This window comes from Barbus barbus, assembly GCF_936440315.1.
Source record: "Barbus barbus genome assembly, chromosome: 39".
NCBI lineage: Eukaryota > Metazoa > Chordata > Actinopteri > Cypriniformes > Cyprinidae > Barbus > Barbus barbus.
In genome coordinates, this window is record NC_136717.1 from 23,505,471 (window position 1) to 23,524,083 (window position 18,613).

Consider the following 18,613-nt stretch of genomic DNA (forward strand, 5'->3'; position numbering starts at 1 on the left):
CTTGCTCAAGAGTTCACAGTTCACAACTGGCCCATTATTTGGAGTAAAACTTAAATTGCATAAGTATGTCTGCCTCCACCATCCCTAAGCTAGACTCGTCTAGACTTCAATTTAACAGATGCTAGAAACGCCAGTACCTGAGAATAGGTGGAGAGACATATGGATTCAGACCGGCGAGTCATTAGACTCATGCTCGTCGAGGCTGTGTGCACAGCATAATGGCAGTAATGGATTTAAAACATGCCACATTGCCCACGTCTGCAAGAAAAACACTGAGCCATTAAGGCCAGAGGGCCTGGCACAGCAAATATTTGGCCATGGATGAAGGTAGGGGTCATGTGATTGGTTTTATGGCACTCAGATTTTCCACATGTAACAATTACTTCAGAGCAGCGTGTCACGCGGACCTGTAGTTACTCCAAATTAAGCACTCTGCAAAGGCCAAGCACTTTCATATCGAAACCGTTTGTGATTGTGCACATACTTATGAGAGTGTGCTTCCCATTTGCTCATGCAGTGAAAATTTTGATAATGAAAACAAACTGAGCTTAAATGATCATTATTGCAGAATTGAGCAAACATTGCATAAACTTAAACTGAACTCTTAGGTTTTCTTTACACTAATCTATGGCTAATCAAAATCACAGTGATTATAGGCTTCTATGCAAATATACTGATGTCAAAGCTGTTTTATGGAATGATAAAAAGAAAATAAAAGCTGGCTAGTGCACATATTCAGAAATGTTTTTCAGTGGCACTTACTTGGACATCAGAAATTCGAGCCTGGATTGTATTATTCTCCCACCTGCAAACAAGTAAATAAACTTAAGATTTTTTTTCATTAACTTGCAATCACTTATTAAGTCTATGGGAATTTTGGTTCAACGTCCAGAAGGAAATCGTAAGTCAGTAATGTGATAATGTGGTAACACACCACTGAGTGGAAATCCTGTCTAGATATCATTGCAGTTTGAGTTTGCATTTAGGTTTTAATGCTAACGGACAACCCAACCGTGCTGATAAGACCTGGTCAGATGCAGTTGAACAGGGGAAATGACTGTGGCTTATCCTGTTCTGTTCAAATCTGTTAAGCTGACTCATGCGGTTGCACTCAGTTGATCTCATGCAACGCTCTGGCACAAAGACTAGGAAACGTTCATCAGGGCTTTGAGAAGGCAATGTAAAGATGTCCCACTGTCTCTAGGGATGGGCCTCTGACAATGTAACATCGCCCTCCTGTGGCAAGATGCCAAAAAATGCCTACATAAAACTTGTTATGTGAATAATATATCTTTCAAAAGTTGATGAAACCTATGAAGCTTTTTATGATCGCCAAGACTATATTTGTTTAATCAAAAATGAAAAAAAAAATCAATAATATTAATGTTGAAAATAGTTGTGCTGTTTCATATTTTTGTAAAAATCATGATACTTCAAGATCTTTTGATGCATAGAAATTCAACATGATTGGAAACATATTTTTTGTAGCATTATAAATGTCTTTACTGTCACTTTTGATCAATTTAACACAACCTTTAAAAAAAACAATGTCATGTAAAAAGCCACTTTTTGGTATGCTTGCACGTGTCCTGTGACGTTTACGAGGTTTAATGGCTTGACAGGAGTTGACAAATTGGATATAGGACTAACTTTGAATGAGTAACAAGGTTAATAAACAATTGTACCACACCAGTCTCATGTTAGCACACATAATGTTTAGTTTGGCTGTACCTTCACAACAGTGTATATTTGAACATTTATCCTAGTGCGGTTTCATGCCCCATAGACTGCCGTTTTAAATGCATTACGATAAACTGATTTTTCCAAACTGACGGGAAGACTCAAAATGTATTATTTGCGGTAACTGACAGCTCACATGCTATTGATAGACCTGAGCTTGCACTGAACTTCAAAACACCCTAACTTTGACTTTTTTTTTTGTTAACACATGAGTTCAAAACTGCTTTTTGCACAGGAAGCTATTAATTCTTGAGGCAGTGTCATCCCAGGTGCACCAGCCGGGCCAGTCAGCCGAATTGTCCCCTGTGCAGATGTTCTCTATAAAGCAGGAAGGATGCTGGGACACACTCACAGGACATACACCGTCAGCAGAATCACATAGACTGCACTGGAAATCTACACTAAACTCCACCTGGAAGTTATTTAACATTCCAAAAATATATTAGCTGTTAAATCCAACTTTGTCACACTAACTCTCAGGAGAGTTCACGTGGAATGAGACGGCCAATCACCTCACTCTCCCTGACAGAAACCAGATGGACAATCTGGATGTTCAATAGAGGAGAAGAGCAATGTGAAGCGAAATAGGTAATATATTAACCTCCGACTAGCTCAGTGACATACACACGCTTATGTAACAACTCTTTCTCTCGCTGGTTAATATTTAGTGTGTTTTCCCGCTGCTGTTGTCCCTCAGAGGCTGAAGGTTGACGTGGAGGGTCTGTTTGATCTCCTGTGATTCTGGACCTCCACCGAATACCAATCTAAACAATGTTTGGCTCAAAGTCACCTTGCTTATTCAAGGAGGGCAATGAAAATGGGTCAGTGAGAAACGTCAAAGGTTTTTCAAGCACAGAGTTTACTATCAACTATCAACAATCTTCGGGTTCAGCATGCGAGCGTTTAAAAAATATAGAGAAATTTAAACTTAAACAAAAAGTCTCTCTCTTTCTTTCAATGTACACATTCACTTTTGGAGTTATGCATATATAATATATATGCAGACTGAATATGTATGTAGGAAACAGCATGTGTGTTTACTTACTTCCACCAGAAGTTCCCAAAGTCACAACAGTGATAAATTCAACAGATAGGGGATTGTAGGGGATTGTCGTCGTCGTCGTGACGTATTGTCAAGTATGGTAACCCATACTCGAAATTGGTGCTCTGCGTTTAACCCATCCAAGTGCACACACACAGCAGTGAGTAGTGAACAAATGCACGCACGCACGCACACACACACACACACACACCCGGAGCAGTGGGCAGCCATGCTGCAGCGCCCGGGGAGCAGGTGGGGGTTCGGTGCCTTGCTCAAGGGCACCTCAGTCGTGGTATTGAGGGTGGAGAGAGCGCTGTACATTCACTCCCCCCACCTACAATTCCTGCCGGCCGGGGACTCCAACCCGCAACCTTTCGATTACGAGTCCGACTCTCTAACCATTAGGCCACGACTTCCCCCAGATAGCAGGCTTTAAAAGACCGTTCACCCAAAAATGTGAATTCTGTCCTCTTGTCCTTATGTGGTTCTTCGTCTTCTTTTTTTTTGGAACACAGAATGTGATTTATATTCACACTGCTGATTTTCTTACATTGAACGTGAATGAGGCTGTTGAAACGTTTTATGAAATGCACATGAATGCAAATGAGATTTGAACAATGAGCAGCAAGAATTTCAGTTTGTAATACTTTAGATTTTGGTCTGTTCCTCAAGCTTAAAATATGACATAAAGGACTTCAATTATAGCATAGAACTCATATTTATAGTGCATTTCTGGAGCTCAACAACCTCTTTCACTTTCATAGTACGGAAAAAAAGTGTGAATATTTCTCTTTCTCATATACTTTTATGATGCTTTTTTGTCATTTCGGAGTTTGACTGCCCTAGTCATCATTCACTTTCATTGTACTTTCAATGTAGGAAGTTGTAACTAGAAGCTCCTAAACTGGAGAGCACAGTGCTGGCTAACATCATGGGTTTGATTCCCACGGAAACATACTGATTAAAATATGCAGCTTGAATGTCTGCCAAATGCATACATATAATATACATTTGAACAATGTGCCAAGGATATTCTTCAGAAATGCTGCTTTTCATGCTGCTTAGAGGAAATAAAGTAATTCAAGTTTGGAATGACAGAAGGGTGAGTTTATTTTCATTTAGTTCAGTTTTAGTTTTTATTTCCTGTTAGTAGTTTTAGTGCTTCAGCTCGAACATATTTCAGTTAGTTGTAAAGTTGTAGTTGTAGCTCTGCAACCTTGACCTGCACGTCCCTGACCGATCCTCTGATGTAGATCATGTGCTTCTCGACTTTAACACTTGAGTTTGACAGGTGTGTGTCATCTGGTGAGGTCATAGGGACAGTGAGAGTGTTGTGTCGAGGTTTTAAAAAGGCATAATTGTGCCCATAGTGAGCAGGATATAGTGGACAGTGGGCTATTTAAAGAGTGGCCAGACCAGTCAGCAGATACTGGCCTTTATAGAACATCCTTTCACCTTTACAGTTCACATATTACAGGGGACAAAAATAATCACTGGCTGTTTGAGCGGCATTGAAAACTCAGATTTATAAGAGAAACGCACCCTAACATCACCTCCTGGACTATTCTGGCTCTTCTCTCTCTCTTTCTCACGTGGCCACGATAGCCAACAATGGGCAAATAATTCTTATTTATGGTAGGTTTTTGCAAGACAGGACCTGAAAGAGTTGAGTATAAACATTTATAAGATTAATGCCTTCAACCACTCCCTTCTCCGGCAGATTTTCCTGGCAGTAGGAGATCCTGAGCAGATTCTATAATTTTCCAACATAAACATTTATATTAAACAAGCAAACAAGCCAAAAGCTGTCTTCCCGGCGTGGGTGTTGACATACACATGTTCGCTAAAGACAAAGGAGGTTGTGTTTCCTATTTCTAAAACTTCTGAAGTCTAAGTGAGGAGTGGTAGACACACATTGTTCATTATTAGCCATAATTCAGTCCAACTGCGATGACTTGTAATCTGACAGCAGCTATTAATCAAACGCTTGAGTCACACACACATAAACTCAAACTACATACATATATCATGCTGGTAGTTGTATATTTGATTTACAGATGTGGGTTTTCTGGTATCTCCGAGGATTTCCGAGGGAGTCTGACAGAATATTTCAGAATTATAGGAAGCGAAGAAGGCCTTTTAACCAGCTTCAATTCACCAGCAAATGTGAAATATCCCCTTTGCCCCATTTTGGAGGGTCTCCATCTTGTTTATGGATTGTCTGGTATGACATTACCACAAACCTTTCCAAATTTGTATGAATTTCTTTCTTCTGCTGAACAAGATATTTTGAAGAATGAAAGTAACAGTTTCTGGTCCCCATAGTATTTTTCCCACACTATGGAGGTCAACTTGTGACTGTTTGGTTACCAGCATTCTTCAAAACATCTTTTTATCAAAAAACACTTTGGAACAATTTGAAGGGTGAGTAAATGAAGACAGAACGTTCCTTTGTGGGTGAACTATCCCTCTTAACAGAATCTGTGAACACCTGCAAAATTCCGCTCGAAGTTCTGCATAATGCCACAGAATTAGAACGCAATGCCAATTATTCAAAAAGTTCTACACATCTCGCAGGTGCTTGTTTATGAAATATTTCAGCTTTTAGCTGCCAGTAAGACTAAATACTATCAGCATTTTACCATGTTTGAATCAAGTATTTCCCACCTTATTATTTGAATGTCAGCTGTACTGAAACTGTAAGAAAATGTGAAACAGCAATCTTACAGATATAGCTAAGGGTAGTTGATACATAATGTGATAATGAACTCAAGAATTTAGGTTAGATTAAGAAACATGTTTTGCTTTGCTATTTGAATTTCTTTTGCTTTTCAACAGTGCCTTCAGTGGTCTATATTGTGTGTGTGTGTGTGTGTGTGTACCAAATGTCCCCCACAAGGATAGTAAAACTTGAATTTTTTTACTTCAAATAGTAAAACTTGAAATTTTTGACATTGTGGGGACTGGACTGCGGTCCCCACGAGGGAAAAAAAAAAAAAAATAGTAAATGATGTTTATGTGAAAGTGTAACAATGCAAACAGGTTTTCTGTAAGGGGTAAAATATATTGTTTGGTCAGTATAAAAGTAATAGAAGTGGAATGGAAAGTCCCCACAATTCACAGAAACAAACATTTGTGTGTGTATACATACACACATATACATACATAATGCATTAATAAGAAAGGAACATTTTTAAACAGTTTTAATTGGAGTTTGAATTAGAAGAATGTCATGTTAATTATACCCAGCTGTCATTTTGGTCGCACTGGATCTGCTAAATGTTGGACAAAAATACTGTGATTATGTGCATTGTATGAACTCTGACTCTCTCTTTTTCCACACCCTTTCAAAGTCCCCCTCTCAGTTTCTTTCTTTCAATTCAACTCCATTTCTTCTTTTTGGCCTCAGACTACATAACACGTCCTTACAAAGTCCTTCGTTCTCTCTCTCTCTCTCTCTCTCTCTTTCTCACTCGGCTGCTTTACAACTCTCAGCCATATCCTTTCATAGACTGACTCTCTCTCTAGTCAGCTGACTGCCTGGCTCTCTGCCTCAGTAGCAGGCTGAGCCCAGCGGCGTGGCAACGTGCAGCTTGCCATGTCTGCTCTCGCTACGGGAACCAGCTGCAGCGAGAAACACAGCAAAGCTGGGTCAAAACAGCCTGCAGATTCATTCAGAAAATCTTCTGTCTGAGAGAAATGTAATACCGAAGATGTTTGGCTTACTGTAAACAGAGTTTCTCACAGTTTCTGTACACAGGTGATAATTAAATCCTCAAAATTCAATGACATGTTACCTCATATCAAGTTTATTAAACACTGGATGTGGTAAACAGTGGTTAAGGATCAAGGCTGCATATAATATCTCAAATCAAAGTACAATACGTAAGATAATTAGTTAGTTTTATAAATGTTGCATGACTTCACAAATATTTTATTACATGTAAAAATATATTTGGTATATACACTTCCGTTAGAAATACAGTAAAACCTAGAAGTTGAGCGTGAAACATTATTAAAATGTTAAATTAATGTTATTCTATCAATGTTATACACTGCCCTCCAAAAGTTTGGAAACGCCCTAGAAAAGGTTTTGGACAATATTGGCATGAATCTTTTTTAATTTGTGATAATTTTGCACTGATAAAGGACAACACAAACTACGAAAACATATTTTATTACATAAACAGTTTTTACATAGAAAAAAATTTAATTTTCGATTCATCAAAATATCCACCATTAGCAGCTATTACAGCTCTGCATAATCTGGGCGTCCGAGCTGTCAGTTTATTCAAACATTGACTGTATATTACTCCAAGCCTCCTGAAGGATTGCCCATAGATGATTCACACTGGTTGGACACTTCTTACGGACATCACGGTCCAGTTCCTCCCATAGTAGCTCAATTGGGTTGAGGCCGGGTGATTGGGGAGGCCATTCCATGACAGACATGATGCCAGCTGACTGTTTCCTCTCCAAATAGGATTTGCACAGCTTGGAAGTGTGCTTGGGGTCATTGTCTTGTTGGAAGGTTTAGGAAGGTTGGGGTGTTTCCAAACTTTTGGAGGGCAGTGTATATATATAGTTCTTTTTTGGTTTTAGAAGCTATATGAAAAATTGCAATGACTCTGATATTCTGATGCAGTCATTCAGTACTTAAAGCAACCCTGAAGCACCTTTTTTAAAGCGTGAAAGTCTCCAATTCATTAGCGACATGTAGTCAATTACAGGTGTCTGAATGAAACTTGTCTTCTCACAGAGACTGCTGATCTTTTGAGACAATGTGTAATCAGATGCCCCACTGTTGTAGGAGCCTATCAGTGTCAGAATCACCAGCTCCCAGACAGCCAGCTGGCATCACCGACTGCCAGCATGATGGTAGACGGCTCTCCTTAGGAAACCTTGAAATTACGACCCAGGCTAAAAATAGTCTACTCCTTGAGTCAATGCATGCTTTCAAATATCCGAAGTTTAAGCTGCTGCTAAATTTGATTTTGTTTACTCAGTTAGCAGATGCTCTTACAATGCTTGAACACGAGTGAGTGTGAACTTTATTAGCCATGTTTTACTGCACTGAAAGCATGCTTTGCCATGTTTAATATTTCTGTGTATTAGATATGATGGCAGTAGATCATAGCAGTGTGCTGATGAGCACAGAATGTTCTAATGCAATGAACAGTGTCCAGATGACCTGTTAACACACTCAACCTGATTAATGGAGACTGAGATGTTCAGTTCTGCAACATAATTAGAGTGCACAAATAATATTTAGTTTGTTTGGTTAACACAGATGTGTGAGGATATGCCATAAGTAGCCAAAATAAATGCTTATATCATTAATCTTTGAAACAGAAATGAAACCTGTTCATCACACACTGTAAAAATTATTTTAAGTTTGAAGTAAAGATTGCTGGAGTATGTTATACAAGAAAATAGTATCCTATAGCAGGAATCCTATCGTTTCTACACCAAATATTTTTTTCTAAAATGATGTCTAAAATGATTGTATTTCTTCAAAAAACTTAGACTAAACAACTCGATTCATATGGACTCATTTTATGGTGCCTTTATGAACTTTTTAGATCTTCTAAGTTTGGTTACCTTGACAGTCAATAGAGTGACAGAAACTTTTTAGGTTTTATAAAAAAAAAAAAAAAAAAAAATTATTCTTAATTTGTATTTTGAAGATTAACCAAAGTCCTATAGGTTTGGAATGAGTGAGTAAAAAACATAATTTTTATTTTTGGGAAAACTATCCCTATAATTCAAATTGGTGTTCATTTTGTCAAATATTTTTTGTATAATGACCCCTAAACCATATAAACCGATAGCTTTTTATAAATGTATGCCTCTCATAATACTCTGTGGCTGGTCTCTTTTGATATCACATGATAGTTTAATTATTTAAATCCATTTATTTGGTAAGAAGATATTAAAGTAGGCTCATATACAGATACAAGACATCGGGGTCCTGATCACCATTTCAAGGATTATTTAGCAGTAGTGACTGGAAATTACATTTCAATAATGTAAATCTAACACTTTTAACGCCGCAAACAATCCAATCAAAGCCAATTCATCAACAAAGCAAACCAGTGACCAATCACAAGTAATCCAGTCATGAAAAGAGGAAAGCAGCAACGAATCAGAATTAGGCATTGATCAAATAAGCATGCTAGAGATGGGCTGATATCATACAAGACACCGCTCTACACGTATGCAGGTCATAGATGTCTATTCTCAGCTGGTGCGTATATTAACAATGCTAGAAAAAGCAGCACATGTTGGCTGCACGCACTTGCATATGTTGCTTGCGTGGTGCCACCCAAACAATCAGGTTATTTAAACAGCTTGACCTACAAATAAAAGGGTGCTTTCTCTCATACACACAAACTCATTTTGAACGCTGGGAGTGTGATGGAGGGGCGAAGGGATCAGAAAGGCTCTGCAGCTGTGGGTCTACGTGAGTTCTGGCAGGGCTCTCCCTCTCTCTATCTCTCTCTGCTTCCACCCTCCCTCCCTGGCATCTATTCCTTTATTCTCCTCTTCATTTTTCTGTTTCTCCCCTCTTTCTCTGCCTAACGCCTCCCCCCATCCCCCAAGAGACCTTGACAATGAGAGATGTTTCACTTTTAGCTCGATATCTGAGACGTGTGAAAGACAAGCAGAGGCATGGGAACCAAACTGAAAGAGCAGAATTTCATTTAGCACAAAATGACTCAGTAGACAGAAAATACAGTGATTAAAACCCACACATTTTGCCACAAAAGGCCAGAATTGTCTCATTTGGGAGACATGTAGGACGATAATGTGTAAAAGAATAATGTAAAAAGCTGATGCTCCTGTTCATAATGTGTCCGGTCACACTGACAAACGTTTAGCCTTAGTCTGTCTCTGTGTGTGTGTGTGTGTGTGTGTAAATCAGCTTTTTTTTCCAGCCGGATACACAGTGGCCATGAACCAGCCTCATCTATCCCATGTTCCACCTGCTAGACATACATCACAGAGACCATCTGCAGCAATTTTGCAACCTGCTTCCTCAACTGGACACAATAACACAGTGGACTTGTTAGTTTGTTTCCTCAACTCATGTGACCTACAAGATCAATATTAAGTTCCAGCCAAGGTCAGTTGAAAAGACTCAAAGTAGGGAATGGAGAGAGAAAGAATGAGAAAGTAAAGCCAAGAAAGGGGCAAGGAGGGCATGCAAACTGCAACAATGTAGCTGATAAAATGATCAGTAGACTGTGGAGTGTTTTAGTAGTTAGGTCACTAGTATATAATGCGACTTGCTTTGTTTGAGTGCAAACTTGGTCTGTACTGCCACTTTGTGTTCGTAAGCGGAATAATCCGTTAGAAATGAGCTGTTCTGATTTCACTTTGAAATTGTATTTTTAAATGTAGGTTTATAACAGTATTGTCACGGTCATGTTTATATAAAATTCACAATTAAAATTTACATTTTGTCAGGGTTTTATATTTCAAATTGAAAATGAGCTAGATGTGCAAATAATTTGATGAAAAATATGGGTAACACTTTACAATACGGGTGCACAAATATGCATTAAATAATGCTTAACTAATGCACAGGTAATCATGAGTTAATGTATAACTCATGAAGAACTAAATTATTTATTAATAATTACTTCATCAGCAACTAATGAACATTTCACACACCATTTTTAAACATATGACATGAAAGAGATTGTTTTTCAGTGCAACATATGGTCAAAGAACAGACACGATGTATGATTATATATGATAGTTATTATTAAAATATTATTAGCAGTTCTTTCTCAGATTCTCTAAACTGTTAAGCAATGCTCTTTATTTGACTGTTAACTAAATACAATTAAGGAAAACATGACATGCTTTTGTAGGTCCATTTTAAAGGGACAATTCATTCAAAAATAAAAATGAACTCACTCTCATGTTGTTTCAGCATTGCATGACTCGTTCTTCTGTAGAAGATACTTTGAGAAATGTGTCAATGCTGTTTTGTTCAAACAGGTGAGTAAATGATGACAGTGTTTTCATTTTTGGGTGGACGTATACCTTTATATTATAATCTATTATAGGCTACTTGGAGAATGGTGATTCCCAAACAGGTGTATGTCGAAGATTTTGATTAGTTTTTTTGTTTTGTTTTTTACTTAAAATAAAATAATAATAGAAAAAATATGTGACAGATAAATAGAAGTAAATGTGCATTTACCTGTGTGACTTTAATTATAATTTACATGATACATTGTAACGGGGCAAACAAGATGTGAGACGTGCGGATCCAAGGGCAAGCTTTTATTTATAAACATAGTCAATAAACAGGCAGGGTCAAACAAGGGCAAACAGGTATGGTACGGACAAGCAATCCAAGGGCTAGCGAGAGTCGGCGATCGGCGAGCAATATCCAACAGGGCAAGGCAGAGAGATAATCCAGGTATACGAGCAGTAGTCCAAGAGAGGTGCAAACGGAGTCCAAACGGCAAGGAAAAGGGTAAATCCAGGAAACATGGGCAAGAATCAAAACACTAGAAAAACATACAAGGCAAGACTATGACAACAAAGAGGGTTCCGTATCGCAGCTAAAACTAGGAGAGTTATAAATGCAGAACAATACTGGAACTAAACAGAAAAACACAGAATGGCTCGGTAAGGCAGCTAACACTAGGGGAGTGATAAACGCAATACAATACTCGGCAGAGAGGAAGAGGAAGTCCATGGTTTATGTAGGGTGTGTGATCAGTGCAATCAGCTGTGTGTCCTCAGTGCAATGGATGATGGGAATTGTGCTCTGAGGTGGCGTGCAACAGTTAGTGTGGTGCAAGAGTCCATGTGGTGAGCGAGTGACCTCTGGTGGTGAGTTAACGGAAGTTCATACACCAGATTCATGACATACATAATATAATATGAGAAAAAGGAATATTTGTAGTTTGGTGTTGATAAAGCTACTGATGGAGCTGTGGAGGCTGGGAAATACTGGCTATTAAAAAAAAAAAAAGAAGATGATGAAAAAAAGAAAGAATGACAGGATACTGACACCAGACTAGCTTCTATACATTTTATTATGCCACAGATACATTTGTAGAGGTTTGTTTCAGGCATTGTTGTAGCTACACACTGCAGTACTAGTCACCAATGACAACTAGGTAGGCTAATCTAAAAATTAAATACATTAATTAAAGCCCCACAAATGAAATATATAAAAGTTACACATCAAAAAGATTTTTTTTTTGACACTGTTGCAGTTAATGTTTTAATGCTGAACATTGATACTTCATTACCTTTTCGAAATAATCCATTAAACACGTAGCGATTTGAGGAGCATGCACGAATAGTTTCAGTTCTTGTTTCAAGGACACGCCCACAACAGGGCAACTAATGACTATTCACATAAACTCCACCCACTGGAACAGTTTTTTACAGGAACTGAGTATTACAGAACACCGGGCCCTCCTTAAACGTGCACTAAGCGTTTTTTTTTTTTTTTTTTTTTTTTTTTTTTTTACTCTTTTGACCTCATTGACGGAGTCCCAAAACACACTTAAGTTGTAGCCAATCAGCAGCTTTCCAGCAGTGGAGCGAACTCAAGAATCGACGCCGAGCTTGTGTTATTTCATCTTGATGGGTGAGTAACGTTGATTTTGCTTTGTTTCACACAACTTATCCATGATGGTTTTTGCTAGAATATGCTTGTGTCATCTTTGCTTTGTCCTTGCCATGATTGTGTAAGTAGGTGTGGATGCGGAGATTTCAAAATACAAAAACATACACAAATAAATTCATACACAATCAGAATACAAAACAGTAATTGCCTAAAAAAAGTATTAACAAAAAAGAAATATAAAAAGAAAGTAAATAAATAATAGTTACCATAAACAAAGTATTTCTAATCAGTGTCTTCCTTTTACCATATTCAGTTTTATTTTTCCACAAAAATTTAAATAACATAGAGTCAATAGATGAACATATAAAGACAAAGCTGGATAAACAGTCCTGTAAATACCTTCTGCTTTAGATATCAAAACATGACCATAAATGGTTACGTTTCTTTGAAACCAACAATTGAAAATATTCTTAGATTTTTGTATCCGTTGCGAAAAATTCTCTACAATTCTATCAGTTGGAGATTTACTAATTAAAATACCTAAATATCTTACAGAATTTTTGACCTCAATACCTTCTATCTGATCTTTGTCCAGACTGTGAACAGGCATAATTTCACTCTTATTTCCATTGACTGAGAGACCAGAAGCATTAGAAAATAAATTCAAAGCATCCAAAATAAGAGGAACCTGCTTCTCATCTTTTAAAAACAGACAGGTGTCATCCGCCAGTTGATTAGGTAGAAAAGTATGTCCTGTCCTAGAATACCCTGAACATCTAAGCAGTGAGTAATAAAAAATATTAAGAAACTCAGCGACCAATAAAAATAAAAAAGGTGATATGGGACACCCTTGTCTGATACCCCTACTAATCACAAACCGAGGAGAAACACCATTAACCAAAGACACATTGCTATTAATATTTTTGTAAAAAGTCTGTACTATTTTAATGAAAGAATGAAACTCATATTATCATCACTTATAATGGGTGTGAATGCCTGAACCCTCTCAAAAAAGCTATCAGAAATTTGTGGATTAAATGTGGAAGTATAAAGTTATAAGGGTTAAAACTAAAGTCTTTTGAAATAGAGATGTTTGGCTTCATATCTTAGACACCAATGTGCCCTTAATGGTCCAAAATGTTCAATCAAGTAAGGATAATGAACCAAAAAAATGAAATTTTGGTGTGAAACTTTCTGGATAAAGTTTCTGAAAACTTGAGAGAAAGTCTGTAATCAGACCTCTGAGTTGACTGAACCAGCTCTTTCTTATGACTGGTGCAAAAATTGTCACTCACTGAGCGGAGTAACAGATAAAGACACCAGTAAGCATTATTCTCACGTACAAAGCTACCAATGATGAAAGGTAGAAGTCTGAAGAGTGTGAGCTTTTCACTGGAATTGCACTGCTTTGAAACACTGTTGGCTTCAACAACACAGGCTTTGACTTAATGTCATTTGGTCCAAAGGAGAATTCCTGCATTTGTTTGTTGAACTGCTGAAGAGTGACAACTCTTTGCTCATGTAGCTTATGTAAGACAAGTTTGAGCAATTTTGGGATCACTCCCTCCAAAATGTCATGCATCAAATCAGGCGGGAAAGATTGTGTTACCTCAAAATGAGGTATCTGCATAAAAGGGCAAAGTCCAGTAACCCCGTAGAGAGGGTTGGCATTTTCCAATTTTAAATGTTGACTATGAGTCTCAGGAGTTCGAAGAGTACAGAGGGTCTCATCAGTTTTTTTTATTAATTTCATCATGGTGACACAGGCAGTAACGGCAAATGAAACCATGACTGAAGCATTTGCTGAAGCCAACCAGTCCATGGGCTGATAGGTTATCAGCTGATACTGAATTGTGTGGTACTCCTTATCCATTTCAACGGTCACACCATTGGTTTGTAAATATTTAAGATCACGGATGAGGGGCTGGAGTAGAGGTTCATAACCATACTTTTGCAAGAACTTGTTTCTGACAAGAATGGCAACATGTATGTTCTTCAGTTGTGACCGGTACTTCAGTGGTATATTGCCAAGATCAAAGTATATACATGCAATTTTGTGGATGAGTTTTTTTGAACCAAGACAGTTTGTGATTTCAAACTCATCTGTGTACAACTGTAACTTCAACAATTCTTCAGTGGTGTGACAACTGAAAAATGTGTGCCTTTTAAAATGCAATCCATCAGTGAAATCCTTTAAAATGCCTTCATCTGAAACATTTTCCTCCTGGAAAGCATGGAACACTTCCCTCATCTGTAGAATTTGTTTAAGGACTTCCAGAATAGAAATATACTGAAATGTTTCCTTTTTTCCACTTGTGTCAAATCCTAACACATACTCAGTTGGTTCAATCAAACCAAATTCTGTCACACAGTATCGTTCAAATTTATAATCTGAAACCACATGTTCAAAACACTGTCCAAATAGATAAATTTCAAGCAAAAGTGTAAGATTGTCATGAGAATCTGGCCATATTCCTAATTCGGAGAGGCAATTCTTAAGAAGGTCTCTGTACTGTTCATTGAACAATTCGATCAAACTTTTCACCTCGTTGGAAACACTGTGTGTGACGGTCTTTGAGACAACATGTTGCTCTTGAAGCTTTAAGCAAAATAAAGCAAAATGTCTCTTTATGCTTTCAGTAAAATGGCTTAATTGTTCCTGAAAGGAGTCGACGTGAACTATTTCATCACAATCTTCTTCAGAATTGTGTTCTTCTTGTGCAACATCTGGAGCTTCATTTCTTTGACAGGGTTGAGTCCATTTATTGTGTTTACGAAATATATGAACGCGGTAAGAGCTTATTTTTTTGTATATGTTTGGGCAACCAAACTTGCATTCTACAGAGAAGTTTGGTTCACTTTCATGGAAACATTGCATGTGCCTTAAATACTTCAACACTGACACATTCTTCACAGCACAAAAATGACACTGATACATTTCCATGATGTCTCTCACCTTTGAAGGAGTCACAACATTTGCCTAAACCATTGGTTTCAAGCCAATGACAGACTTGGGCAGTTATCCGACTTTTTAGAGCTTGGCTCATGATCCACCTACAATAGATAGACAAAAACAGTGAGGAACTGAATTGAGTTCCTTTGCATGTGTATGTGCCATTAGAACACACAACTTAACTTTCCAAAATGCTTTTACCAGTACATTTCCTCCCTTTTAATATGGGGAGGGTGTCAAAAAAAGAAAAGTGATTGACGACTTAACGTGCAGGTTTCTGATATCTCTCATAGGCCTACGCAACACTCAAACACACAGCTGACCGTTGCACTCACGTCTCGAGTCTTTTGCAGCATTCACACAGAACACGTTTTAGCTTTGAAAAATGCGAGACACGGGCAGTGGAATGGGGAAAAACACAAGGTCACGAGGAGTGTTGAACAACTTTTAAAATTCGAGCGCCGTGTTTTATGGTGCATTCACGTTCTATCGGAATTATCGTAAATACGACTTTCCTAGTCGGGAAATTGCCATATGGCCTCTCTAAGGTCGTTCATGTCCTATTTCCGACTAGGAAGCTTGTATTTACGATAATTCCAATAGAACACTCCGCCCCTCTCTTCCGTGGAGTTACGAGCAGACCATAGATATGTGTAGACTCCTAATCATCAATGAATATTCAAAGATACACAAGCGTATAACTTGCTGCAAAGACTATAGAATACCCAAGACGTGTCACTTGTATAGTTTTGCATGGGGAAAAATGCAGCGCTTAATATGGCCGCTCTATCACAATAAGCCCCGCCTTCTGAACGAAAGAGCCAATGGCTAATCGGTAAGTCAGTGCGTCACTGCAGCTGCAGTTAGAAGACCCGGTTGCTATAGAAACAGTCAGCTTTCTAAAGCCGGGCTCACACTGTGCGATTTTTAATAGTCTTTTGCGATTGTTGCTTGTCACACTGTACGAACATGATCCCCATGTCAGACTGTAGGATCTCAGTTGTCTTAATGTCAGACTGTACGACAGTCAAGACGCGACAAAAACGGACGTACTTTTTTTTTTTTTTTTTTTTTACAAAAACGGACGTACTCAAGAAGACTTGTCCGGAGTTTTACGTCATCAATACGTGACCCGCGTTCTCTCGCTATAATGGTAGCTAGCAAACAACAGCAACGTGTAGCGTTAGTTTTATTAATTACATGCCTTGATGTAAAAAAAGAAAAAAAAACAAAGAAAAAGAGGAAGTGTGTGGAGCAAGTCATGGCTGGGCAAAGAGGACTTTATGGACTTCCAGTTCTACAGAGCGAACTTGAGGTAATTTTGTTATTCGAGTTTAAACATCCTGCCCCTTAATAAATAAACTTTAAGTAAACTTTACTTTGTACATATATTGTTTTTACAAATAATGAATGGTTTGAAGTTGTCGCGCTAATTGCGTCATCAAGTTCAGTGCTCCTATTGGTTCTTGGTTTGACGGTCGTCGTAGGAGATGTCACACTGCAGGAAAGTGTCTGAAATCTTCTGACACTGCCAGAATTTAATCGGAGGAAAAAAATTATCGCAACGGCCATTAATCGGCTGTCGGTGAACATGTCAAACCAGCGATCTAAACAACCGATTTTAGCCTAGGATTATAGGAATCTTTTAGGATTTTAGGATTTTCAAAATTTGTCTCAGACGACCAAATCGTGGCCAAAATCGCACAGTGTGAGCCGGGCTTTAGACGTGCGCTCAGGATTGTGCATGCGCACTGATTGATCTTAGCCTGAAAAATAAGCTTCTTATAACACTATTTGAGCAAAAGAAACAAAATTTATGACACAGTTGTTGTCAGATTTATTTGGTGATTTCAAATATGGAATTTAATAGTTAGCTTAATGAACAGCTTTGGAGAATTTGATGTTTCCCCATTCAAAGAGATAGGAGTTGCACTTGGATGCCCGAGAGGTGTTTCAAAGATGGCCGCCGAGTGACTTGACTTGACCTTAAAGGGACTTTGCTTGCTGTTGTAGACGCACACAGTCAATACGCTCAAAGATTCGCAGACCGTTCCATAAATGGCGGATGGCTTGCATATCGCGGCCCATAGAAACAGTCGATAATGAGGCATCTAGGTATATATATATATATATATATCTATGGAGCATAATAAACTTCAGCAGTGAAACTGGCTAAAGGTTCATAAAAAACCCTTATACTCACTTCTGTACATAAAGCTGGATCATGAATGATTTGTGCGAATATAGACACATTTAGGCAGACTGGGGCATTCACTTCAAAGCAAAAGTAACTTTAATCCTCTGTCAGGAGTAAATGACGACTGCTATATTCATTATTGTATCCAACAACTAAACACTTCAATCGCTTAATCGGAGACATCTTGTCTTCCCCTGCACCGGAGCTGACACAATGGTGGACAGTTCACTCAGCTCACTCTGGGCAGGTCTAAGATAAGGCGGCCTTGTCAATCAACTCTCGTGGGAGCGGTCTGTACAGAACTACATCATTCTGACAGGGCTCTCAGAACAGCCTGATTTGAGAAAGGGGATTTTTTTAATAAACACTGGGTGGATTTTTATCATTATATGATGGATGTGTACACATACTTCCAACACACTTTTATGTTCAAACAAATTGAAAAGTGAAAAAGTGAAATGACCCCTTTACGATGTTATCTCATACGTTTCCATTGATCCAGAGGCATTTCTGTGTTGTCCATAGAGTAATCATAAGGCAGGGCCTCAGAAGACCTCAGTCCTTATTGTCACATATGGAGCTTAAGGTCAGTCTGTTATTTTAACAATTGGGATCAATGTTTAAACAGGTGGGACTGATTTCTACCTTCAAGGTGATTTCTCAGGAACAGACATGCTGTGCTAAAAAATAATAATCCTTAATTTTTTAGCAGCAAGTTTAAACTGTTTAAAATTTGTTTAGTTGCCAGCAGCGCCGTTTTACATATATAAAACAAACTTCCCAGCCATTTATTCACTAAATATCTTTAATGCCTTTTTTATTTATTAAAAAAGTGACCTTTTAGTTACATTGATTTGTTAATTTCAGCCTTTATCCAGGATTTTTTTTTATCTGTATCATCTGTGGGAAAATAGCACATGTGCACCTTCTGCAGTAAGCATGTTACCATTTTATTTTTGTGCTGGGTGCTTGATGTTTTAAGGTAAACTTAAGTAAGCGCAGTTATGCAATCTTACTCAGGAAAAGCTAGGGTTATTGCACTGAGAGAAGATACATATCTATTATTATACCTTATGT

The 18,613-nt window shown here is 38.1% G+C and overlaps 1 protein-coding gene across 3 annotated transcripts in view; it reads left to right on the forward strand.

Moving 5' to 3' along the window:
- The first annotated feature begins 12,201 nt into the window (after positions 1 to 12,201).
- Positions 12,202 to 18,613, forward strand: part of LOC306858689 (scavenger receptor cysteine-rich domain-containing group B protein-like) — a 33,227-nt gene continuing 26,815 nt past the window's right edge. For all 3 annotated transcript variants that reach the window (XM_079399332.1, XM_079399331.1, XM_079399333.1), the window contains exon 1: positions 12,202 to 12,407. The gene's annotated coding sequence lies outside the window, so the exon portion shown is untranslated. The remainder of the gene's footprint in view (positions 12,408 to 18,613) is intronic.